The 19,626-nt window shown below is 47.2% G+C and overlaps 1 protein-coding gene across 3 annotated transcripts in view; it reads right to left on the bottom strand.

The window, feature by feature from the left end:
* Positions 1-19,626, bottom strand: part of ZBTB7C (zinc finger and BTB domain containing 7C) — a 156,874-nt gene that overhangs the window by 102,125 nt on the left and 35,123 nt on the right. The window contains exon 1 of one of the 3 annotated variants that reach the window (XM_005145403.3): positions 19,074-19,162. The exons of the other annotated variants lie outside the window; for them this stretch is intronic. The gene's annotated coding sequence lies outside the window, so the exon portion shown is untranslated. Of the gene's footprint in view, positions 1-19,073; positions 19,163-19,626 lie in introns of those variants that run through there. 3 annotated transcript variants of the gene reach the window in all.

The following is a 19,626-nucleotide window of genomic DNA, read 5'->3' as shown; positions in this document are numbered from 1 at the left end:
GCCCTTGCTATGGCTGCAAGGGGCACTGGTGCAGAGAGGGCTGGTAGTAGAGGAGTGAGATGCCTGATGGACTTTTTGTCCTGGGATTCATCAAGCACATGCACACATCATAGCTGAGCTGGAGGACCAACAGCCTCACCCTGCTCTGACTCCGGCCCATGAGCCCCCATGTGATTTCACATCTGGCAACATCTGCTTAGGACATTCACTAAACACTGCAATGATCAACATAGGTCAAGATGTGGGCACAGAATCATGGAATGTTAGAATGGTTTGGGTTGGAAGGGAATTCAAAGCTCATCCAGTTCCAACCCCTGCCACGGGCAGGGACCCCTTCCACTGGAGCAGCTGCTCCAAGCCCCTGTGTCCAACCTGGCCAATGGGGCAGCCACAGCTTCTCTGGGCACCCTGTGCCAGCGCCTCAGCACCCTCACAGGGAACAGCTTCTGCCTAAGAGCTCAGCTCAGTCTCCCCTGTTCTGGCAGGTTCAAGCCATTCCCCTTGGCCTGTCCCTACAGGCCCTTGTCCCCAGCCCCTCTCCAGCTTTCCTGCAGCCCCTTTAGGCACTGGAGCTGCTCTCAGGTGTCCCCTTCAGGAGCCTTCTCTTGTCCAGGCTGCCCCAGCCCAGCTCTCTCAGCCTGGCTCCAGAGCAGAGCTGCTCCAGCCCTCGCAGCAGCTCCATGGCCTCCTCTGGCCTCGCTCCAACAGCTCCAGGTCCCTCTTGTGCTGCTGCCCCAGAGCTGGATCAGGGCTGCAGGGGGGGTCTCCCGAGAGCACAGCAGAGGGGCAGGATCCCCTCCCTGAGCTGCTGCTCATGCTCTGGGGGTGCAGCCCAGCACACGGGGGGTTCTGGGCTCAAGCACTCATTGAAGCTGGGTCATGGGTTGCTTCTCCTCACCCAACACCCTCAAGTCCTTCTCCTCAGGCTGCTCCATCCCCTCTCCCCCAGCCTGTGTTTGTGCTGGGGATTGCCCTGACCCAGGGGCAGGACCCTGCACTTGGCCTTGTTGAACTCCTTGAGGTTCACTTGGTCCCACCTCTCCAGCCTGTCCACATCCCTGTGGTGGGCAGCGGGATGCAGGGGTGAAAGAAGCCTGAGAAACAGATATCCCCACATGATGCTCTTCTGCTCCTCACTCAATATCAGACATGAAACTGCTGCTGTAGTTTCTCCATGCAGAGCATCGTGAGGAGCAGCTCACAGTCAGCCTGCCATGCCCCCACAAATACGAATGCAAGAGAGATAAAAACATTTGGCATTTTATCATATTCCTGAAGCACAAACAGGGAGGGAGTGCAAATTACCAGTTTTCATTACAGCTGGTAATGAAGTTTGTAAAGTATCAAATGCCAAATATTCTCGTGATGCCAATTCTTACATATAATCAAATCTATTCTCTCTCTTAATGTATTTACAGTACCACAGTCCTCACTATGGATTCAGAGAGGTATTTCAGAGCTGATGCTCCATGAAGCTAAGATTGAAAGATGGGTAAATACTCAGTTCAACTTGTGCTTCACTGGAAAGAATGGAAAGGGAGGAAAGAAAACAGAAAAAATGCTACAAAAAAGAAAAAGGGTGAAGGGAATAGAAAAAGGGAAAAAAAGGGAAAAATGGAAGAGTTAAAAATGGAAAATGGAAGAAGATAGAAAAGGGAAAACATGAAAACAGAGAAAAGGGAAAAGGGAAAATAGAGAAAAGGGAAATAAGGAAAAGGAATAAAGGGAAAAGGAAAATGGAAAAAGGGGAAAGAAGGGAAGAGGAGGGAAAAGGGAAAGGAGAGAAAAGAAAAAAAGGGGAAAGGAAAAAAGGAAAAAGGGAAAGAAGGAAAAAGGGGAAGGATGGAAAAGGGAAAAGGTAAAGAAAAAGAAAATCGAAAGGAAAAAAGAGAAAAGAAAAAAAGTAAGGAGAGAAAAGAAAAAAGAAAAAGACGAAGAAGGGAAAGGGGAAGGGATGGAAAAGGGAAAAGAAAAAGAAAAAAGAAAGGAAAAAAAGAAAAAAGGAAAATACAAGAAAATAAAAAAGTAAAAAGGAATAAAAAAATGCAGAAAGAAAGACAGAAAAATGAGAAAGAAAAAAGAGAAAGACAAAAATGGAAAAATTAAGGGAGAGAAATAATAAGAAAGAAGGGAAAGGGGGCACAGAGAGAAAAAGAACTGGGGAAGAAAACTGAAAAGAAAAAGAGGAAGAAAATCCGAAGAAGTGACAGTTTCCAGACATTAAAGGAACAACCTGAAGTCATCTTTTTTTTAAAAGAAAAAAAATCCAAGTCCTTCCTAATAAGATGCGTAACAGCCTGTGAATTACACAGCCATAAAACTTCTACTTACGTGTGACATTTGCTGGTAGGAACAAATCAGGGCTCAGAGAAGAGGAGACACTTTGGAGTTCAATGGGTATTATCCCAACTCGAAACGTATTAGCGGTGGTCTGAAAGCAGGACATTGTCATCCAGACGGACGGACGGTGCTCATAACCAATGGTAATTTGTAGGACGCATAATTTGCTCCTACCAAAATAGCACAGCATGTGGGTTTTTTTGCCCTTTTTAGTATATAGTCGTGTCGTTTCTTTTGGCTTGTCGAGAGAAATCTGCTCTGCAGAAGCAGAGCAAGAGCTCAGACCTTCAGCAGCTCACACAAAACAGGTGGCCAGACACTGGGGGAAATACAGCTTTTTTTGAGAAAGCTAATAAAATAAACAGATGATTACAGAAAGCCGAGACGAAGCCGGCTTCCCTTGCATGAAAACAGAAAGTCACAGGCAAACTAAGTTTAGACTAAGCGAGCACTGATTGAAAACACACGCTGCCACCACCTCTCAGTGTTGTTTTACCAATACACTGAGTTTTCACCTAAAAAAGATACTTAGGAAAAGAAGAGTCATCTGCTCAGGAGCTCATCCCCATGCCCACAGCTGGATGCAAAGACAGCTGCCCTTGGCTAACCTAGTTAACATCTACCAGGCTCAGGGCTCATGGAAGTCAGGTTAAGATAGACTGGTTGCCTTAAGCCTTCATCCCTGCCATCATCATCTCCCCATCAGACAACAGTGAGCAGCACTTACGTGAAAGTTGAAATTTAAGTCCTAATCCTTCAACTTTCCATGGGGGAACGCATCAGGAGGTATCTCTCCTGCACGTTCACAGGCGACTCTCGCAAACGTTGGTTATGTCATGGTGGAGATTCACCAGGAAAAAAAAAAACATATAAAATAGAAGGAAAAGAAAAATAAAGCAAAAACCCACCCCAGAAAAATAAATGCCTGTATCCCTAACAAAGCAGCAGGGTGGAGCCAGCACACCCTTATATTTAGCTGCAGGCAAAGCCTTAAAGTTATAGTACATTTATTTTCCATGAATCACGTCAAAGCTACAAGATGAAAAAACACGATCTCTTGCTATTTGCCCTGCTCTGTCTTTCACAGGGGACACTGGGATCATTGTTATCACCATTTTGTTTTCATTTTATGAGCTCAAGAGTTTAGGGATGGATCAAGAGACTTCAACAAGCTCAGATGAAGTTACCTCAAGCTAAAGTAAGTGCAGTTTCCCACAACCCTGAATTATCAATGTGGGTTTTTTACAGCGGAAAAAAGTTGTTACAAGGCTGAAATCACACCTCATAATATTCAGAAAATGCTTAAGGGCTGATGGATGATCTCAAAGGTTCTGAGTTCCTTCTATCTCTACCTGTCCCAGCAGAGCAAGCCTGCATGGCAGCCAAGGTCAAAGCCCATCTGCAGAGGGCACAATGTGCCAGGATGTCCTACAACACGCAGAGAGGGAGAAGAAGGGATAATGGAAGCTATGGAGAAGCAATAGGACCTACCTCTTCCCATCCTGAGGCTGCATCCGCCCTGACCACCCAACCGCCTCCCTATTGGCCTTGAAGCTCACTTTGGCTTTCATGCAGTGCCAGCCCCCCCGGGCACTGCAGCAGATGCTGAGCGCTGAATTGCAGCTTCCTGTGCCAAAGCTGGGGACAGCAGAAGGCTTTGCCAGCCCATGAAAATCAGCATCTGCACTTTGCCACTTGCACAGCTGTACTGTGACAGCAGGGTCCGGAGCCAGGGTTATCCATGGGGACAACATGAGGGAAAGGGAAATGAGGCCATTAAGCCACAGCAGTAATGTGAAATCCTTAGATAGGCTTCAGGGAAAGATAGCAGAGGGTTGAAAAGGAAATTTCACCTTTCTCAGTATTTTTCCCTTAACTTTCCAGCAAAGCTGAATGCAGAACAGTGCCTGAAAAGCCTCAAGAGAAGAAATCAATCGTTTGCTTTCTGAGCAAGCACCAACAGAATGTGTTTGGTTTGTCATCCACTTGTTTTCTCTTTATTCCATTTAAAGGGATGTTCTGTCAGCAGGACAACCCCCAACCCCTGCCATGAGGATCCACACGTTCCAAACAGAAACCACCACAGGTCAAACCTGCCTTAGACAGTAGAGCATGAAAGCATCAGCCAAGCCCATGCTCTCCCATGAAAGCATGTCTCCACTTCCAGCAGAGGTCTGCTCCCTCTCACTGTTGCTTCATGAATATTGCCCCTAAAGCCCATTTTATCTCATGCATTTTAAGAAACTACTGAAAATACTTCTTCTCGCATTCCTCATGGGTAGGGATCACCATCCTTCCCACTCCTCTCACCAGACAACGCTCCTCTCACCTGCAGAAAGGCAACAGGCTGCTGTGGACTCACCCCATCAGCATCATGGCCAACAGCAGATCAATAGGAATGAAAAGCCATTTTTCCTCTCCACCCTGTGTTTTGAAGCTGGATGGCATCTGGGATCTCCCCTTCTCCTGCATAGCACCCCATAACAGGACCTGACATTTACTCCTTGGGAAAGGAGTATCATAATTGGCTTAAGAGCATCAGCTGCCTAGCAGAAGCTGGAGGACCATAGAATCTATAGAATGGTTTGGGTTGGAAGGGACCTCAAAGCTCACCCAGTTCCAACCCCTGTCATGGGTAGGGACACCTTCTACTAGACCAGGTTGCTCCAAGCCCCTGTGTCCAACCTGGCCTTGAACACTGCCAGCAATGGGGCAGCCACAGCTTCTCTGGGCACCCTGTAATGATGAGCAGGTTTGAATTAGCACAAGGATGCACCATGCCACAATGTCAGCCAAGACAAGGCATGTCAGAGAGCTACAACAGATGCAATTAGAAGTTGGTAATCAACCAAAGCTGCACACAGCAGAGTGGCTCTTCTTGCTGCACAGGCCAACTCTGGAGAGACAACCATGAGAAAAAACGTATTGTGTCAATGTACAGGCATTTGGAGAAAACCCAACAGCAGATCTCTTGACTGAAAGAGATATTTTTGTTTGTTTGTTTTGAACTGTTGCTTGCCAGTGCAGGACCTCACGTTGGGCATTTGTCCTCGCATACAATTTGCATACCAGATGCTCTTTCGTCTTGCTAATTGTTGAAACAAAGTGGATACTGAATGAGGTCCTTTGAGGTTGGCAGGGGCTTCAAATACAGCTAGTGTTGAGCTAGTTCTGCTTCTAGTGAATGGAATAGCAAATGTACATTGGCAAAATGCTCTTTGCTGTTTTCTTTATTAATAACACAAAAGCAAAATTGCTCGAACAGTGGTGAATAGCTTCAGAAATCCCTTCTCTGTTCAGGTCAAAACGGTTGCTGGCCTCAAGCTTGCAAAAAGACCACCATGGCACTGAATACCAGAGATGGGCAAGCCACCTTGCTGAGTTGAGTGGTAGCTTTTATTCAGGCTCAGGCAGTTGTGTGTCAGCCTTCTCCTAGTCCATGCATGCTGTGCTCTCCAGCAGAGACAAAAGGAGCTGAGCATCAAGCTCAGATCATTTGGAGAGTTTAAAAAGCTGAGCAGAAGACTAGAAATAGCTGGAAAAGATGAGCCTCAGGGCCTTAGGAGGTGTTTGCCAGGGCTACATGAACCTGGGGAACATGAGAGACCACACCGAGTTGTACTCCAGGACACCTTCGTAAGAGATGGGTAACCTACATGGGACCACAACATGTGAACTCAGATCTGTGCCATGTGCAGAAACACCTTCACAAAGGCATGTCCAGCCACATATCTTGTCTTTATTAGTGTCTGATAGAAGATATGCAGGAGAAATGTGCAGAAAGCTAAGAAGGTATGGAGATGCTTCCTTCCCACTCAATCCGACAGCTGCTGAGAGGGTCCTAGGCTGGAAGCTGCACCTGAATCCCTGGAGGTGCTGTGCATGTCTCATCCCTGGCAGTGTTCAAGGCCAGGTTGGATGGAGCTTGGAGCAACCTGCTCTAGTGGTAGGTGTCCCTGCCTGTGGCAGGAGACTGGAACTGAACAAGCTTTAAGCTCCTTTTCAACACAAACCATTACGGGATTGATTCTATGAATCTCCGAGCCAGCAGCTCTCACTGGTCCTTGAATTTGTCTAATTGCTTTCTGAACCCTTTTGTACCTTTGGCCTCCAAAATACTTGGTGCCAATATGTTCCCTGATTGAATTATACACTGTATGAAAAACTATTTCCTTTTGTTTGCTTTAAACTTGCTGCCAAATAATTTCATTTCACAGCCATTTATTTCTGGGTTAGAAAAAAGGCATTGAATAAACCATTCCCTGCTCCCCTTCTCCATACCAGTCACAGTCTGACATTTCTGTCTGTATGAAACCTCCAAGGACAAGGACTTTCATAGCCTAAAGGGCCTCATCCGTTGAGCCTCTCTTCCTGCAGAAACCTCTCCATTCTTCCTACCTCCATCACTTCTTCTGCACTAGGCTACACATTGTCAAAGATACTCCTGCAAGATGAAGTCCAGGCACATGTCTTATGTTCTCCTTTTCTTCTCAACCTCCATCCTAACAATGTCTAACATTGAATTTTCCTTTGTGATAGCGACTGAGACTTGAGCTGACATTTCAAATATACATATCCACAGTGATGCTATTTTCCCAATTCTCTGTGGTTTTAACTCCCTAATGTTGGCAAATATTGTCATCTCTCTGGGCATCTGTTTCCAGACCATTTACGAACCTGTTGAATAGTTCAGGTACTAGTGTGCATCCCTGTCAGTTTCCCCTGGTATCCACAGTGAAAAATGAGCATTTCATTTTTTCCCCTGATTTCTATTCATTTTTTCCCCTGATTTCTAGATTCTTCTTTGGTCTCCAACCCACTTTTGGCCTCCATGGGTGCTCATCTAAGACCAGCTATGTATGCCTCAGCAGGGGTCTTCACCATTCTGCCTTCTGCCCACACAGCCTTGGGCATGGTGGTGCAGATTGCCTTCTCTCAAGCTTAACTCTGAGCCTTCACATTGATGTTCCCCAAAACCTCAAAGCAAAGTTGGTGCCAGAACACTTCATTCCCCTAGGATTGCACCAAGCTCTGCTCTGAAAGGGAATCCCAGCACAGGTTCAGGCTGGGATGGCATCTGTCACCACTTGGATCAGGGTCATCTTTCAACAGACACGGTCCAAAGGCCAGGAGAGCCCCAGGCAGTCTGTGCACTCCTCAGACATTGTACACATACCTGATTGGGAGCCTCAGCTTCCTGGGAGAAGATCCACAAGACTCAAGGTTTCCTTCAATTAGTACTTCAAGGCAGAAACCAAATCCCTTCATCCAGACACCCATGAGCTTTGGGGCTGTGGACATACAGTTTAAGCTTCGCAGCTTGTATCTGTGATCCCCACACACCAGATGGCTGCAGTGACACAAAGTCATCCTTTTCCAAGTCCAAGCCAAAGCTGTAGCAGCAGTTCCCAAAAAAGAGGTGGGGAATGAGGGTGGGAGAGGACAGAGTGGGATAAACAGCATCCCAGGACACCAGAGAGAGCAAGACCTTGGCCAGACCTGAAACAGGTTGCCCAGAGAAGCTGTGGCTGCCCCATCCCTGGCAGTGCTCAAGGCCAGGCTGGACACAGGGGCTTGGAGCAGCTGCTCCAGTAGAAGGTGTCCCTGCCCATGGCAGGGGTTGGAGCTGGAGGAGCTTTGAGGTCCCTTCCAACACAAACCCATGGTTCCATGAGCATGCAGATGCACACACGCATGCGTTAGCCACCCTCCTAACTAGGACACCACAGTCCCATCTGCAATGCTCGGCATGGCACGGGGCAGGGCAGTGTCTCCAGCTTCCTCCATCCCCCATGATATTTATGTTCCAGCTATCCGCATTAGTTTTTTGCTGACTGCAGTGGCTTGCCCTCCCTCTGCAGAATTTCATTAATGTTGTTTTGCTGGATGGGGGAGACCAAACAGCCTCTTATTTTTATTTTATTCCTCCCTTCTCTGCTTCAAAACACTTTCAAGGGTCTCCTCTTATGTATCTGCACAACATCCCTCAGCATTACTCAGGGTGAGACAACACTCTGAGGCCAAATGCTGCTCCTAAATCTTAAGCCCTGATACCAAACCAGCAGCACTGAAGCGTGCTGGGCACAAGAGACTTGGACTGCTGAAGATGAGGAGCCCAGCCCAAGACCAGCAGGGATCCCATCGTCACAGTGCAAACCTCTACCAAGAGAGATGCAGACCCTGAAGGCAAGAGAATGGGGAGCCATAGCTGCCACCTCTGCATCAGCAACCCAAACCAGGTTTTCAACCCCACAGCCATTCTGAGGAGAGCCATTTATACACGGGTGGACCTCAGCACTTTTCCAATTGAGCACCATATGCCAGACTTGGTGTGCACAGCTCTGGCTGGATGATTCTTCCCAGAGCAGAGGCTCTGGGGTGATGTCTAAACATTTCAAAGCCACCATCAGGAGTGGTCACCATGAAGCCACCCAAGCTCCAGTTGCCTCCTTTTTCTCCTATAATCTACCATTAGAAACACACACACCAAGGAGAAATAGCTCTTGGGAAGAATAATGTGCCCAACTCTCATTTACCTGGGTGGGAGTGAGGCACTTCACACCATCAGTCCTCTCAGAAATTCCAGCTTTACGCTACAATGAAAAGGAAATATTTTTCTACACAGGGGTTATAAGATGTTGCCATAGTGGCATGTGTGGGTGTGCGCTTGGGTATTATCTAAAGGCCCAGATCTGCAAAGATGCACACAAATCGCTTGACTCCCATAAAAACAGCAAGAATGGCCTTAAAACGACCTGAGCGCTGAGATCAGACCCACCCAGACAACATCAATGTGTGCTACTGAGGAGAAGAAAAAGGGAGAAACAAAAAGAGGTGACGCATAAAATCTTTACTCCTCCTCACAAATTGCTTCTGCATCAAGTATGTTTTTCTGTGTTGATATAATAACATATTAAACTCTACTTAACTCCTCACTGGTGTGATGGAAGGTGCTGCACAGATGCTGGTTGGGGTTTTCCATGCTCGCCATGGTGTTCCCTTCTCCCCTCGGAGCAGCAGGAGGGACCCAAGCAGTCACTCCAACACTCACAATGCCTTTCCCACCCCTTTTCCTTCATCTCTCTCCCACCTTCTCTGGGTGGACAGAAAAGCAGTCAAAGCTGTCACACATCACTTGCTGATGTGTTACACAAGCACAGAGGTGAGGCTGGTTTAACCAGGGGTTAAAGGAGAGGAAAGCAGGGAGGCAAAACCCCATGTTACCATGAAATGGGATGGGTTGGTTAAGGGTACTAGAAGGGAGGTGACACCCTTGCAAGACTCTCACCTCCCACCCTCAGTCAGCACCCAGTTGCCTACTGGTGTTCTGTTTCTGGATGGAGCTGGAGAAGACACTGGTAAATCACCACAGGGATGAGTTCTGCATCACTGCATCACTGCATCAGTATCCAACTTCCACTAGTGCTGGAGCCCTCTGGCTTGCTCCATATCACCACCAGCAGTGAGCTGGAATGAGTTTGAGAGCACGTAGACAAATAGGTGCCCCTTCCACCCATCAGCACTTAGAGGTGGGCTCTGTGCCAGCTGGGAGGGATAGCAAAGCCCCATGTGGCACACAGTGAGATTGACACAAAGAAACACTACTTAATTTGGCAAAAAATCCCCAAATATAAAGTAAGTGTGTTAAAAAAAATAAGCTGGTCCACCAGTGAACCCAAAGCATCCCAAGGCCAGCTCAGAGCTGCAGCTGCTCTGGCACCAACAGCCCTCAAATAAAAGCTTTTGAGCTGTATTTTATATTCTTCCTTCTTGTGCAAAGTGATGCTGGCCTATCTGCTTCCTTCAAACTTAGAGCTGAAGCATACAGATAACATACACATCCCCTCTGATTGCCTCCATAGCGCCTCCATGCACTCTTTACACAGGAATAATTAAACTTTGCTGCATAGAGACCTCAGAGCAGCCTTCCAGTATTTGAAGGGAGCCAATAGGGATGCTGGTAAGGGACTGTAGTGATAGGACAAGGGGTAACGGGTTCAAACTTAAACAGCAGAGGTTTAGACTGGATATAAGGAAGAAGTTCTTTACCGTGAGGGTGGTGAGGCACTGGAATGGGTTGCCCAGGGAGGTTGTGAATGCTCCATCCCTGGCAGTGTTCAAGGGCAGGTTGGACAGAGCCTTGGGTGATACAGTTTAGGGTGAGGTGTCCCTGCCCATGGCAGGGGGGTTGGAACTGGATGATCTTAAGGTCCTTTCCAACCCAAACTATTCTATGATTCTATAATTCTAACACTCCCAGGAACCCAAGCAGCCTTTAGTTGTATCTACTGATCTAAAAAGCTGGGGTTTGGGTTTTCTGATCTGGTTCAAGGCTCAGGTCTGCTCAGCTCAGACAACACAAAAGGCTGTGCCCCACAGTCAAGCACTGGCCAGCCTGCTTCTTACCCCCGCTCTGCAGAAGCTGAATGATACGGGAGATGCCAGATAGCTTGGAATTAGGTCCAGGATTTATCCTAGAAGTGTCTGGCTGTACAGAGACTGCAGGCACCTGTAGGATTAATTTGTCAAAAGCATCCACCCAGAAAGCCGCTGCAGCGGGGTGGTAACCACATTGCATGTGAATCACCAGATTCACCTATGTCTAATACTACTGCAGGTGTTTCCTCACTTGGCCATTAGTAGAATCTCTAGCAAGATATTTATTCTCAAGAAACACAGGCAGATTTGACCCTCAGCCACCACATCATTCAGGAATTACTGGAGGGAGACAGAGAGAGGAAGAGAGACAGATACCAAATGTTTCCTTGGAAGCTGAGGCTAAATAAAGGGTAATGTAATCACGGATTCAGTCAATCAATTGAACACGCAATCAATGCAAGCATGGAAAAGCATGATGCTAACAGGCTTTGGGAGACACAATCCATCACCTTTGCCTCTCCAGACTCTGAAATATCCATCAGGAAAAAGTTAGTCTAGGCCAACCAAGCTGAGCTCCCCAAAGCATTTGGTAATTGGGGGGTGGGGGGGAACATGTCCCAGGGGTCTGTCACCCTGATTTTCACTATCTCAGCCTACCTGCAGACTCAGGAAGGAGTTGTTGGATCCACAGAGACAAGTTTGCAGTCTCAGTGATTAGGGACTCATTTGGAGCTTGGCTTTGTAAAGAAGAAAGTCTCTGCACCTGCATATTTCTTTACATCACAAGCCTGGGGCAACATCTCCACTCTAGTTTCAAAGGCAGGCACGATGATAGGAAGTTATGAAGGTCATAAAGTCATCATCTCACCAACCAAGAGCCAGCAAGTGACACCACTGCAAGAAAAGCTGCAATGTGAGCTTGGTACCCAACTGTTCCCAGCAGAATCCCTCCCCTGAGAGCTGCCACCAGCCCTGAGCCAGCTCCATTCCAACTCCCTGCCCAGTAAGCACCACACAGTCTGCACTACCAAGCCCAGGTCTTCAAAGGATTTGCTTTCAAGTGTTGTGCCCTATGCCCATGAGGATGCTTTACAGTAGCAAGCACTGGAGGTGTCCTCAGACAGGCTTTGTTGGCAGAGCAGAATCCAGCCCTTTGTCAATGACCTGCAGCTACATTGGTAACATCGGGGTATAAACCAGAATAACTCAAGAGACAGCCAAAACGAGGTGTTATGCACCACACAACCCAACCAAACCCAGCACCTGCAGAGAACAGCCCAAATTTTACCCCTTTCCCTTCCTTACACCTATTTCACCCTCTCTGATGCTCTCTCCCTTTGCCTCTCTCCAGTCTGCGGCAGCTGTAATTACGGCTCGCCTCGCTGCGGCGCAGCCACACCACCTCCAGGTACTTAACTTCTTTTAATCTTGCTTCATGCTTCAGTCCCTGCAGCCCACTCATAACGTCTGCTACTCTTCTTCCATCACCCTTAAATTCATCAATAGCCATGTCAGGCTTTGACCTCCAATTTTCTAACTGCTCAGCTAAACCACTCTGCACTGGCCCCATTCCTGCCTTTGTTAAAAACAAGGGGGGAGCCTCATTTGCTTTCTTATTTGATCATCACTTCACTTCTGTGGTGTGCAGTCTCCTTCCCCATCTCAGAAACCCATCAACCAGCCCCATCCGAGGCTGGTGCTGGGGCTGCTGCTACCTTTAATGAGATGAAATTATGGTTAATGCTTAATTTTAATTCCTCCCCCCCCCCTTTATATATTTTTAATGGCTTTCCCAGAAAAAGCAGCTTAGCCAGAGCGTTGCCACCTGAATGCTAATGAATGGCGAAGGGACCCATCGTGTCTGCCTCCCTGCCAGATTCCAAATTGATTTTCAAATTGCTTTGATGGCATAAGGTGGTTGCACAGTTTGGACCTGTGTGATTACCTGAGCGTTTATCTCGGTGGGCTTTTCCGCTCACCTGCTCTAAAACAACCCAGGCTGCTGGATTACAGCTTCGTGATGGAGACTGTGGTCCCCCCATCCGCAGGAACCTGGTCTGAATGTGAATTGTTTGGATATGGCTCCTGGCTGAGCCCCAGGAAACAGGAGTGTGGAGGAATATCTGCAGCTGAACCTCAACTACAGCTTTAGCACTTTGCTTTCAGAGGACAAAAAATGGGGAAACAGAACAAAAAGATGGTAGATGCCCCATCCCTGGCAGTGCTCAAGGCCAGGTTGGACACGGCTTGGAGCAACTTGGTTTAGTGAAAGATGTCCCTCCCTGTGGCAGGAGTGTTGGACTAGATGGCCTTTAAAGGTCCCTTCCCACCCAAACCATTCTAGGGTTCTAAACCATGGATGGTTCAGTGCTAGGGAAAGGTCTTGGGTGTCTAATGAAATTACAAAATACATATCTCTTGGCTGCTCTGTGTGGGCCAGGACAGTATCTGACCTACTGGCTTATGTTCTCTCCTTGGCCAAAACATGAGGGTGAGGAAGGAAGGGTAATCAGGGAACTAGAGGATGTGCTGAGGAGCCAGGAGGTCCCAACAGAGAAATATCAGAGCTCAGGCACACTCATCCCTCCTTCCAAAACACTCATCTCCTGAGTGGATGCTGGATGGGAAGGAGGTGTGGTTGACAAGGGAAACATGATTCAGTGAGGGCTGAGACCTCTTGTCCACAAGCGAAGACCCAAGCGAGGAAGGAGAGGAACACAGCCTGCCAAAGGGAAATCTGAGCATCACATCGGGCCAGGCACTGGTTTCAGATCCATGGGAAAGGGCAGAGAAGCCAGGTGGCAAAAAATGTGACCTTGCTCCATTTGTAGGATAGATGAACACCCAGTATATCAACAAGCCTCAGCCCACTGCCTGGTGAACAAAGACCAGGTCAGCCACTTCGCCCCAGTCAGAGGGATGCGAGGTGGCTGCCGTGCTGGCTGGTATTAAGGACTTAACAGAAATAAAGGCACAAACTGCTGCAGGCTGAACTCAGCCTCCAAATCAGCGTAGATCAGAGACCAGGATAAGAGGGAGTGAAGGGAAATATGAACTGCTCGCATTAACCTGCAGGTAACATAAGCAGTGGCCTCAAAGATAGTGTTTCTCTTATTCCCACGCACGGCTGTATCTCGGTACACACAACAGCTGGAATGAGAAAGGCTGGAGTGTGATTTATGGAGTGCTCTGTGACCCCAAGGGATGAGGGGAACAGCAGGAGAGTATTTATTATTACTATTTTACATTAAAAGGAGTGCACCTTGTCCATGGTTTACATGTTGGGGGAAGCTTTCATCTCAGAAGATAACAGAAGCATCCTGCAAATAATGGAGGGTTAAGCCAAAGCCTCATCACTGGCTCTACCCACGGTGGTAGAGAGAGAGATAGAGAGAGAGACAGAGATAGATAGATAGATAGATAGATAGATAGATAGATAGATAGATAGATAGATAGATGGATACATAGATAATTGCAAACTAGAGAAATTCAGGTCATACCCTTATCAGGAAATTAAAGTATCGGAAGGAAAAAATCCTTCTCCCCAGACCTCTGATACCCTACTGTGCCCACATGAAGAAATAATCAGCATTTAGCAGCATTTCCCTGTCTGCTTTTTATCTTCATGCAGGCACTTCCCATTTGCACTGTATAAAGGACAAAACAAAAATAACGGGGTTATTTTCAGCCAGACAAGCTAGCGCTCCTCTGGCACAGATACTGCTGTGTTTGGAGAAGGATAACTAAGATACAGGATGCAAAGAAAAGTTCTGACCATCCCGAAAACACCAACCTGATGCCCAAGGTGATGGATGGGTGGGAGACGCCAGCATCCATGGGTGCTTCAGGAGGATGCTACTCCCCAGGTGGAATCTGGGTAGACATTGCCAGTAGGTTGAGGTTGCTGTGCTCTGGGAAGACCATAATGGGACTACTACACCCAGGTCTGGGGCAGCAGCACAAGAGGGATGTGGAGCTGTCAGAGGAGACCATGGAGCTGCTGCGAGGGCTGGAGCAGCTCTGCTCTGGAGCCAGGCTGAGAGAGCTGGGCTGGGGCAGCCTGGACAAGAGAAGGCTCCTGAAGGGGACACCTGAGAGCAGCTCCAGTGCCTAAAGGGGCTGCAGGAAAGCTGGAGAGGGGCTTGGGACAAGGACCTACAGGGACAGGCCAAGGGGAATGGCTTGAACCTGACAGAACAGGGGAGACTGAGCTGAGCTCTTAGGCAGAAGCTGTTCCCTGTGAGGGTGCTGAGGCGCTGGCACAGGGTGCCCAGAGAAGCTGTGGCTGCCCCATCCCTGGCAGTGCTCAAGGCCAGGCTGGACAGGGCTTGGAGCAGCTGCTCCAGTGGAAGGTGTCCCTGCCCGTGGCAGCGGTTGGAACTAGGTCCATTCCAACCTATATCATTTCATGGTTCTATGGTATCTGTCCCCACTGTGCAAAGTGAAGACATCTCCACCAATAACCATTTGCAAACACTGGTCCAGCAGGTACTTGTGCAAAACCATGCCAGGGTGGCAACTAAGAATGTTTGCAGAATTAGGGCCACACCAGCTAAAGCAAAACAAACATGTAAGAGGATGCACACTTTTATACCCTCAGCTATCCAAATCACTTCTAGACCCCATCCAATGTTTGTTGCTGCCACAGGAAGTCTCTTCACTGCCTAAAATGAATTTTGTCTTGTGCCCTGAAGCAAAGAGAGCTACAAGTCGCCTTTTTCAGACACAGTTGTTTCCAGTATGACTAACAGAAAACATGTTTCCCCACATATGGGCAACCATCTGAAAGCTTGCTACACCAACACATAGGCAAATGTTTGGTGACATTTCCCTATTGCTGTCTCGCTGTTAAATAAGCTTTGAAAAGAATTACTGCTTTGATGCCTATGTTGAAAGCACAAAAGTCCTCCAGAACTCAGCAGCAAAGACTGAACCAAGCCGGGTAAAAGTAATGGGAGAAGAGAAAATATAAACCCAAACTTCCCCCCTCTTCTCCAGCAAACAGCAACGCCTTGCTGTTAGCAATTAAAGAAACAAAAGCCATGGGGGATGCTGCCATCACCCTGCACATGGTTATTCCCAAATCTCAGCAGTGGATGACAGCTACTAGATCCACACTGTGCAGAATGTTCCTCTGGAGGTTTGCAACCTCCATCTCACAAGTCGCGGCGTTGACAGCTCCAAGTCGCCGTTGGGCATTGGGATTCTCCAATGATTCCAGTGGGATCACTCATGCCTCCCGCATCTCAACCTCCTCCGACTTGCTTTTGGGATGCATTTGGCAGCTTTGCCTGTTAATTAGGGTAAAGGAAGTCAACATGTCCAACCCTGCCCTGCAATGTCCTCAGCTCCTCCATCTGGGGATGCTGCCCTTACAAAAAGCCTTCCAGTATTTTGGAAAGAACAGGCTGCTCTCTGCCTCTCTGGAGCAACCAGTGTGACGAAGAATTGCATGCCCCCCCTCCCCTTCCCAGACTGCCAAAGAATGGTTTAAAGGGAGGGTGTGGGGGAAAAGTGCAAAGGATTTCATGCTCTTGTTGGAAATTCAGCATTTTCAGAGTAATTTCTGGACAACCCTGTTGTTTTTCTTAATCTCATCTGTTTGTTCCCTGTTGAATAACACATGGTTTCCTCCAGAACCCAGAATAAAATTAGCAAAACCAAGCAAAACCTGTTTTGTTTTCTTACTGATTTTTCTAATTGAGGGGAACAACAACAGTAGAAAGGAACCAAAGGCAGGAATGATACAGGAAGCTGATCCTCAAAGATCAAGTAAACGTCTCACATCCCTCATTTTGACGATGCTCCAGCAGGCAGCATGATGCATCTCCTGCCTGAAATACTGAAGGAAGAGCACATGTTATTGCCTGCAAAGAGGGTACATCAAGATCAATGGCTTGCTGCAGTCCGCAGTGTGAGCATGGTCTCACTTCACCACCAGACCGCTGGTAACAAGCCCTGCCAAGGGAAAACATCTTGCATTGCCAAGCCACCTGCTGAGACTACTGTCCAAAAAGAGGAGCCTGAATAAAGCATGGAGTTTGCCCTTAGGTGGGTAGGAAGGTGATGGTAAGAGAGGACAGGCAGTGCAGCAGCTTAGAATGGATGATTTGGGTTGAAAAGACCTTAAAGCTCATCCAGCTCCAACCCCTGCCACTGCCATGGGCAGGGACACCTTCCACTGGAGCAGCTGCTCCAAGCCCCTGTGTCCAACCTGGCCTTGAGCACTGCCAGGGATGGGGCAGCCACAGCTTCTCTGGGCACCCTGTGCCAGTGCCTCAGCACCCTCACAGGGAACAGCTTCTGCCTTATATCTAATCTAAATCTGCTCTTAGATCTACCACCTGTCTGGGCTTGGTGGGCTCAGGCAGGACCAAGCTCCATGAGTGCCTCCTCCAGGATGCCCCATCACATCCTCCAGCTCCACAGTGATCCTGGGACAGCTTTTGCCACTAGGCTGTTCAGGGCCTCACCTGCTTTACCATGAAGGCCAGGATCGCCAGCATGGGCTGGGATGTTGCACTGGGCACCATGGGCACCCTCACAGCCATTCCATGAAATCCTGTATTTAGGATCATGAGACATTAAGCGGCTGTTCTACATATTTCTGCACATGGTTTCCATTAGTGGTTTTCACTACTTCAGAACCAGGACACTCTAGGACCTGGAAAGGAGTGAATAATGCATTTTTTAATCCAGTAATATTTCCTATTTGTGCAAAAAAGTAGTAGGAAAATGGCTGGGGTCAATGAGAAACTGATTTGAAGGGAAAGGAAAGGGGTTCAACAACATGAAATACAATAGAAAGGAATTTGCCACTCTGCACACTTTGTTTGAACCAGAACAAAATGTCTTCATTCACCAGCAAGTCTTATTTAACCTTTCCTCCTTCTAACTGCAAACTGCCATTTCCAAACAAAAAAGTTGAAAACCTTCATTGAGAATGTCAAAAAGGGAATGTTTTGGCATTTCCAAAATGACACATTTCATTTTAACATTTCACCCAAAATGTCTGGACATTAAATAAAAATCAACTCCCTCTGGCGATTTGCAATGTATCCAGTTGCCAAATTCAGCTTAAATCTTATTAATAGCCCAGGCTTTCCCAAATTCAACTTTTCAATTAATTTACACAGAGGTTCAATTTGGTTTTGGTTCAGACTGGGATGCTGAGACCCTGTGATGTGCTTATAGATGATCCACCTCTATACGTTCCCAAAACTTGATCTCCAGCCAGCATCTCAAGCCTAGATATATTTATACCTTATGAAAACATTAGATATGAAGAGAATGATCTAGCCTATGACCCAACAACAGCCTCTCAAATTGTTTTAACATGTGCTTCACTCCTAATATACTGCTGTCATTCATGGGGATTAATAGTTGTTATTAATCACCCGATTTGAAGGCATGGAAGAAAACCATCTCCCCATGCACAAGACAGAGGGAACATTATTTATCTGCTAGCACTAACACATAATAAAAACAATTTCTCAGTAGATCTCTGCTCACATACACAGACGACCATGTCATGCTAGGAGTGATTTGCAAGGCTTTGGAGGCATGACAACACCAGCCAGCAATGACAGCCAAGGGTATTGTCTCACGACTCTTCTTCAGATGAGTAATATTCGTGCAAATAAGCACATCCATCAACCAAAGGCCATGGTGAAGGCTCTTGGGGACATAAAGCCAGTCACACCCATGCTTGTTTTCCATTAGGCTGGTGGTGGGACTCCACAGAGCTTCCAGACAAGCTGCAGTGCTCACCAGGAACTTGGTCTATCCGACATGGTGGAGCTGCCTACAACCATGTTTCTAGAAGACACCATGCTCCATGATTCCAAGCCAGCCTCAACAGACAGTGGCTAAAGGGAAAGTTTGCAGCATCAGGCTTTAATCCGTCACTGTTCTGGTGTGACCCCCCTATGTGACTGATGGACCAAAGTGCTTCTGAATTACTCAAGGCCAGGAAAACTTGTCTCAAAGCATTATTAGCAAGGTACCAACTTTTTCTGACAGGAAGAAATCTGAATAGGGTGCCCAGACATAAGCAACACCTTATCCTCATTTTGCTGTGATAGCTCAGGGGTGCTGTTTTTCCTGTTTTTACTTTTTAACACTGTAATTTGCACAGACTGAAAAGACTTAGCACCAAATTCAAGGCTGAGAATAGGACAGACAACCTACCTGCCTAGGACAGACAACAGATTTCCACTCTCCCAGATTTCTAAAGGGTCTAACCTGAAATATCCTCCATCAAGGAACCCAGAACAGGGCTACAGGAGGTCTGAAATACCAACTCTCCTCCAGCATGAGCTTTCCATTGAACTGCACACTAAAGAATAACTTACATGTTTATACACCTTGCTTGCACAGCACGGTGCTTGTAGGCTGGAGGCTCAAGTTCCTTCTTTTGATTCACTCCTTGAGTGAGTCAACCTATTTATTTGAACTCAAATCCACATGAGGTGCAGCACAGCCCAGGCTTCGGCTCAATGCCAACTGCACTCCCATTGTCCACCATATAAAAGCAGGTATCCCAGCACAGTCACGGGAGGTATGAAATACAGAAGACAAAACACTGCTTTTATGATGCAGCTGCAGAAAAAAAAAAAAAAAGAATTAAGGCAATAGAAAAAAGAATTTAGATCTATATTTTGCCTTTTTCTCCTGTTGTCCTTTCTCTGGATTCCTTCAGCTCTTGCCTTTTTGAGGCTGGGGACAGAAGAACAAGCCTCTGCATTCAGCCTTTTCTCAGTTTTCCACATATTTCTGTATTTAATCTATGTCCTTCTGTAGATTTTTAACTTCCAATTCCTGAATCTCAGCCAACATCCCTTATGAAATTAAGTTGGCTCTTCACCTGCTGAACTACGAACAATCACAAAAACTAGAAAGCAACCT

This window comes from Melopsittacus undulatus, chromosome Z (assembly GCF_012275295.1).
Source record: "Melopsittacus undulatus isolate bMelUnd1 chromosome Z, bMelUnd1.mat.Z, whole genome shotgun sequence".
NCBI classification, from domain to species: domain Eukaryota; kingdom Metazoa; phylum Chordata; class Aves; order Psittaciformes; family Psittaculidae; genus Melopsittacus; species Melopsittacus undulatus.
The sequence above is the reverse complement of the archived record's forward strand: the minus strand, read 5'-3'. Positions and strand labels throughout refer to the sequence as shown.